The sequence below is a fragment of the Falco rusticolus genome, chromosome 1 (genome assembly GCF_015220075.1).
Source record: "Falco rusticolus isolate bFalRus1 chromosome 1, bFalRus1.pri, whole genome shotgun sequence".
Taxonomy (NCBI): Eukaryota; Metazoa; Chordata; class Aves; order Falconiformes; family Falconidae; genus Falco; species Falco rusticolus.
The window spans coordinates 31,819,173-31,825,348 of record NC_051187.1 but is presented as its reverse complement, the minus strand read 5'-3'; the positions used below and the strand labels follow the sequence as shown (position 1 = coordinate 31,825,348).

At 61.7% G+C, this 6,176-nt stretch overlaps 1 pseudogene; it reads left to right on the top strand.

The window, feature by feature from the left end:
• The first annotated feature begins 2,340 nt into the window (after positions 1–2,340).
• LOC119154266 lies at positions 2,341–5,154 on the top strand (annotated as a pseudogene).
• Positions 5,155–6,176: the final 1,022 nt, after the last annotated feature.

The following is a 6,176-nucleotide window of genomic DNA, read 5'->3' as shown; positions in this document are numbered from 1 at the left end:
TCCCTGCTCCCCCTGTGTCCCCGTGTCCCCTTGGGCAGCGTCCCTCTGGACCCCGGGGAACCCCGGGGGAGCAGGGGAGCCCGGCCCCACCGCCCACCGCCCCTAAGGGCTCGCCCGCCCGGGGGAGGGCTGCGAGGTGCGGGTTAATAAATCAGTTTGTCTCCAGAAGGGTTTGCTTTGTGCGCCTGACAATAGCCCGTTGTAAATGGCAGCCTCTTGCCTCCTCTTCTGAAAGGCTTTTCATTAAAATATGGAAGGGGCTTTTCTGTGTACTTTAAACAAAAAAAAAGAAAAGGATTTCAGCATACTCCCATTTCAGGCATTTATTCTCTCCTTCCTGACATCTGCGATCCACATGGTAGGTCCTTTGTGCGGTGATCTGGCCCCGGTAGGTGGCCGAGGGGTGATGCTGGCGCAGGCCAGCGGTGACGGGCCAGCGGTGACGGTGACGGTGAGCCTTATCCCAAGGATGGGCAGGGGGATGGCAGGCGCCACACCAAGGGACAGCAGCGCCATCAGGTCCTGGGGCTGGCCAGGAGCTGGGGCCCAGCTTCAGCCCGGGGCACAGAGCAGAAAGACCCTCATGGGGACCCAGAGGGCCACTGCCGGAGCCCTGCTCCCATCCCATGAAGCAGCATGGCCCTGTCAGCTGTCACCAAGCGGAGCTGGGTCCTGGGGTCTGGAAGACCCTGGCAGGGGCTCCCCTGCCTACCCCGTGCCCCCTGCAGCAGGGTCTCTGCCTCCTGCAGCCGAGAGGCCAGGGTCAGCCCAGCGATGCCAGCGATGCCCGGCTCTGCCTGGCCCAGGGAGGCAGGAGCCATGCTCCGTAGCGGGGCACCAGCTGTTCCAGCCTCTGTGCCGTGCTCTCCCAAATGGTTTGAAGTGTTGCACAGCACGGCAGCCCATCACCGCGGCTGCTGTAACTTCATGGCAGCCTGCCCTCTCCCTCCTACCCTTCTCCCTGTCTCGCTCCTCCCTGCACCTCCCCCTTCTGCTCCTTTCCCTTCTGTCCCTCCCATTCCCTGCCCTCTCCCCTCATCCCTCTTCCCCTGCCCCTCTCCCTGCCCTCGCCCCCCACACTGTCCTCTCCCCCTGCCCCTTTCTCCCTGCCCCTCTCCCCAAATTTCTTCCTGCCCTCACCCCTCTCCCTGCTTTCTCCCTTCCCTGCCTTCTCCCCTCCCCTCTCCCTGCCTTCTCATTTCCCCTCTCCCTGCCCTCCCTCTCCCCTTGCCCCATCACCTCTCCCTGCCCTGCCCTCTCTCCCCCTGCCCCCTCCCCTCTCCCTGCTCCCCCATCTCCCCCTGCCCCCTCCCCTCTCCCTGCCCTGCCCTCTCCCCCTCCCCCTCCCCTCTCCCTGCCCTCCCATCTCCCCCGACCCCTCCCCTCTCCCTGCCCTCCCATCTCCCCCGACCCCTCCCCTCTCGCTGCCCCGCCGGGGACCAGGCAGCGCCCGCACCGCGCCCGCTACAATGGCGCCACCTGGCGGCGGCCGCCGCGCTGCAGCGCGTCCCAGCGGGCCGGGGCGGGGGCGCACGGGGGGCACTGCGGGGGCTGGGGCGGCACCCGAGCGGGACACTAAGGGACAGGGGGGCGCAGGGGGGCACAGGAGCGCAGGCTGAGCCGCCTCGGGGGGCACAGCGCCCCTCCGCCTCCCCTCGGTGCCCACCGCAGCTCCCGCAGCGCGTGCACTGAGCTGTGCCTGGCCTCAGCCCTCGGTGCCCCCGGGTGCCTGGGTCCCCCCACCGGCCACGCTTCTGCCGCGGCTACTTATTTTCAGGCACATGCCCCCTACAATTAGCACATGCGCTTTAATTAATTTGCCTTTTTGACTGCTTTGCCCACATTATCTCGACTGCGGTGCGTCTGGGCGTGCGCATGGCAGATAACGCTGCTATTTCTGGCTCGGGAGGCCAGCACAGCTGCATCGTCCTGGGGCCACATCCCGCGCCCAGCACGGGGCACATCCCTGGGACAGGCCACAGCCCAGGGATGGGGGTATTCTCCATCCTCGTCCCCGTGACCTGCCTTGTCCCCGGCCCAGCCAGCCCCTGGTTTTGTGGGTGGCAGCTCTTCCCCAGACCCCTGAGCTGGGCAGATCCTCCTGGTTATTGCCGCAGTCCGAGTGAAAATGGAGCTCAATCAGGCAAAGATGCTAAATTAAGTCTGTTTGGAACAAGCTGTTAAACATGCAAACCTTCTGAACACGAAGGAGAGATGGATAAAACCCTCCCAGAGCTCCCAAAGATGCTGCCAGCAGAAGGGGGATGCAGGGAGGGAGTGCAAGGAAAGGGAAGGATGCCCCCAAGCCCCCCTGCAATGGCAGCCTGAGGTGCAGGGACGTGGCTGAGGGCACAGAAGCCGTCTGTGGCAGAGGAGATGGCCTCCGGCCACCAGCCAGCACTGGGACACATGGGCCAACCCCACAAGCCCCCTTGGCGTGAACTCCAGGGACAGGGTGGCCACCGGCACCAGCTTTAAAACATCATGGATCAGAACCGGGATGGCTTCGTCAACAAGGCAGATCTGAGAGACACGTTTGCTGCACTCGGTGAGCCCCCTTTTAGGACCTTCCCCAGGAGCTTCAACAACGTTAGACTTACTAAGTGAGAAACCAGCTGTGAGCCCCCCTTTAGCCAAGCCCCGGCAGTTAACTGGATCTCCTGTTTTGCTGGAAACTGCCTGATCCAAACCCAGTTCTGTTAGGGAGTGAGATCCCACGCCGGGTGACTCGGAGCAGCTCCTGCAGCAGCGGGTGGTTTATCCCGTAGGTACCAGAGAGAGCCAGCTCCTGGGTCACACAGCCAAATGCTCCCTGCCTGGCTGTGCCCGTCCCACAGCATCCCTGGGTGTACGGGCGTTACAGGGATTGACGGGGTTTGTAGGAAGCTCTGAAGTTGCAACCTTGGCTCTCCCGTCGTGGAGGTCAGCACGAAGCAGCGATGGGGCTGGGGAGTCCCAAAGACACCCCAAGCTCAGGGAAGAGGACGCAGGCATTCAGTCCTGTTCGTTTCTGGCACTGGGGGCCAGGGGGAACCACAGTGCTGGTGGGTTTGACCCAAAACAGCTTCTGAGGAGGGCTGAAGGAGGCTGATCCATGGGGCCGTGCAGGAGGGAAGCGGCACAGCTCAGTCCTTTGCAGCCTTCTTTGCTGTGATCCTGCAGCCCGAGAAACCAGAGCTGGACATGTCCAGCCCACCCACCCTCAGCCAGCACGTTGATTCTCCCATCATCGCTTCTGCTACTGCCATTCCTTATCAAAGGTGGCTCCCCAGGGCTGTGCCGCTTCCCTCGGCTGGGGGCAAAATCCTCCAGGGGAAGGCTCCTGTGCTGTGTCTTCTAGCCCCCAGTATGTAGAGCGGAGCGCAGAGGTCTGCATGAATTTGCAGCAGGACGTGGACACACAAGTCGCCCAACGCTGCTCTCCCCTAGGACGCCTGAATGTGAAAAACGAGGAGATCGATGAGATGATCAAGGAGGCACCCGGCCCCATCAACTTCACTGTGTTCCTCACCATGTTTGGAGAGAAACTGAAAGGTGAGGGGGCACCCGGGAAGCTGGCGGGGTTGGTGGGCACCCACACCATCACTAATATCCCGTCCCACGTGGGGAGGCCACCCAGCTCCCAGGATCTCCATCACCATTCCAGGCGAGACCCATCAGAGACTCCTTGGAGGCCTCAGATGGGAGCTGCTCAAGGAAAGGCAGGTGGCACCGACTGCCATGCTGCGGTGTGCAGAGCTTGGGGAGTGGGTCAGAGCAAAGATGCCTCCCACGCCACGGCCAAGAGGTGACACCTAGGGACAACCCGGGGATACCTGTGAAATGATCTCCCTCACCCACCCCTCCCACACCCTTTAGTGCCACCTTCTCCCAGTTGCAACACAGGGACCCCCCCCAGAGAGAGAGGCTTTGTTGGGACCATAACCAGCAAGAACCCCTCTCCCCAAGAGCTCCAGTCTTTGTCCTCCAAATCGTGGCCTTGGGCACTACCCCCGCCTCCCCATCCCAAGGCACCACAGCTAGGACAAACTCAGCGCCATGTACCCTGAGCAGCTGTCCCCAGGCAGGTCCCTGCACCCCAAAACTCGTGCCAACCTGCCATACCAACAGTCCCAAAGGCAGGGCTGGGGCTGCCCATGCAGAGAGCTGGATCTCATCCCATGTCTCCCCAGCCGCTTGCGGGGGAGGAGCAGGTCCCCATGCCTCAGTTTCCACAGCCGTTTAAAAAAACCAACAGGCTGTGCTGCTGCTGTCCCTCCAGAAAAAAGGGGCCAGGAGATCTTGCAGTGCCTCTGAGCCTGCTGACAGCAACGGTGCCACCAAGTGCCACCCTGGCAAGGGCCCTACCTACAGCATGGGTTTGACCCAAGGGGCCCATCCAGCTGCACCCTGTATCACTTACACAAGCCAAGGCACGCAGCCCCCCGGCAGATCTGCAGAAGGCTACGAGGCCCCACGAGTCTGTGCCTGGAGCTCTATAAATACACCCAAAAGATTAGATAGCTGCCGGACGCCAGGGCGGTGGTGACACCGCCTGCTCTGTGGGCACACCATGACACTATGTCTGCTCCTCTACATGCCACCACCCACGGTCGAGGTCCCAGCTGCAGGGTCAGCATTCCTGTGGGCCCCCCACTTCCCAGCCTGGCCCTCACCTTCTCCCCAAAGGCTGGGAGAAGCAGGAGGCTGCAGCTGGCTTCCTCCACCGCCACCTCCAACGGCTGTGGCCATGTCACCCGCAGGTGCTGACCCGGAGGAGACAATCCTGAATGCATTCAAGGTGTTCGATCCAGAGGGGAAAGGCCTGAAATCTGCCTAGTGAGTAAGGGGTGCCTCGACGGGGGGCAGGGGGGTGTCCTCACCGAGGCCTCCCTGGTGCTCACCGTGCTCTTGTTTGCAGCATCAAAGAAATGCTGATGACGCAGGGCGAGAGGTTTTCCCAGGAAGAGGTACGAGCTCCTTCCCACCCTCCGCCAGCCTCCTGTGCCCTCCACCCCGACAGACCCCCAGCCACAAAGCCCTTCTGCGCTGCCTTTTCAACCCGTTTGTTTCCCGGCAGGTCGATCAGATGTTCGCAGCCTTCCCTCCGGACATTTCTGGCAACCTGGACTATAAAACCTTGTCCACATCATTACGCACGGTGAAGAGGACTAGCCCACGCTCGGCACTGGGGCTGGCAGGATCACCTCTGTCTGGGGTGCACGGGGGGCGGGGGGACCCTTTACCTCTCCCCTTGGGGAATGCGTCAATGGCATCCACATTAAACTGCCCTTGGCAAGAGGAAACCCAGCCGCTGGTGTGAGCGGTGCTTGGGCTGGCGTGGTGTGTCTGCGCAGTGTGGCTGTGCCCGGCGGGAGCCCCCGTGCCCTCCCAGAACCCCCTGCCCCAGGAATGTCCCTGGGGACAGAGACTCTTCAGGCAGCCCGGTAGAGGGGACAAACTGAGGATTCCTGCCTGCTTCTCTCCCTTCCGTGCAGGGAAGCACACGGGAGCCACGGGCTGAGTCACAAGAGCTGTGATAATCCCTTCCTCATAAGCTGGAGTACGTGGCCAGCTCCTTCCCAGGGACTCGGCAAACCCAGAGATCCCTGGAGGGCAGAAGCACGAGACAGCGCTGGAGGCTGCAGCAGGGCTGTGTTTTGTAGACCTGGTGTTGCTTACTCAGCTCTGGGGTGAAGGGGAACAGAGGAGGTGCTGAAGGTGAGCAAAGGGCATCTGCGGCCCAGGTTGCAGGGTGCGGCCAGTTCAAGGCGATGAGCAAAATCCCCAGCCAGCACATCGCTCCTGAGGTTGCTCTTTGCCGTTATCCCGGAGACTCTGATGAGCTAACAAGCCAGCCATCCAGTTCCAGGCTAATTCACAGCCAGACGGACAGGCTCTGAGGATGCATTTACTTGGAAATGATTTTCATGGCAGAAAGCAGAATGTGGCACTAGGTAAGAAAAATCACAACCGAGGGCAGAGCGATGCTGGGAAGGCACTGAAGCCTGAGGCTCCCGGCGGGGCTGGGGGAAGCTCCCAGGGATTTTCATCCCATTCCTGCATGATCAACAGCTCCGTGGGATAATAACCCCCACCTCTCCAGGGATGAAGCTGTCACTGTCTCGGTGGCCCTGACTGTCTCATACTGCAGATCCCTCCTCTCTGGTTCGCTTCTCTTCACCCTCAGCAGAAAT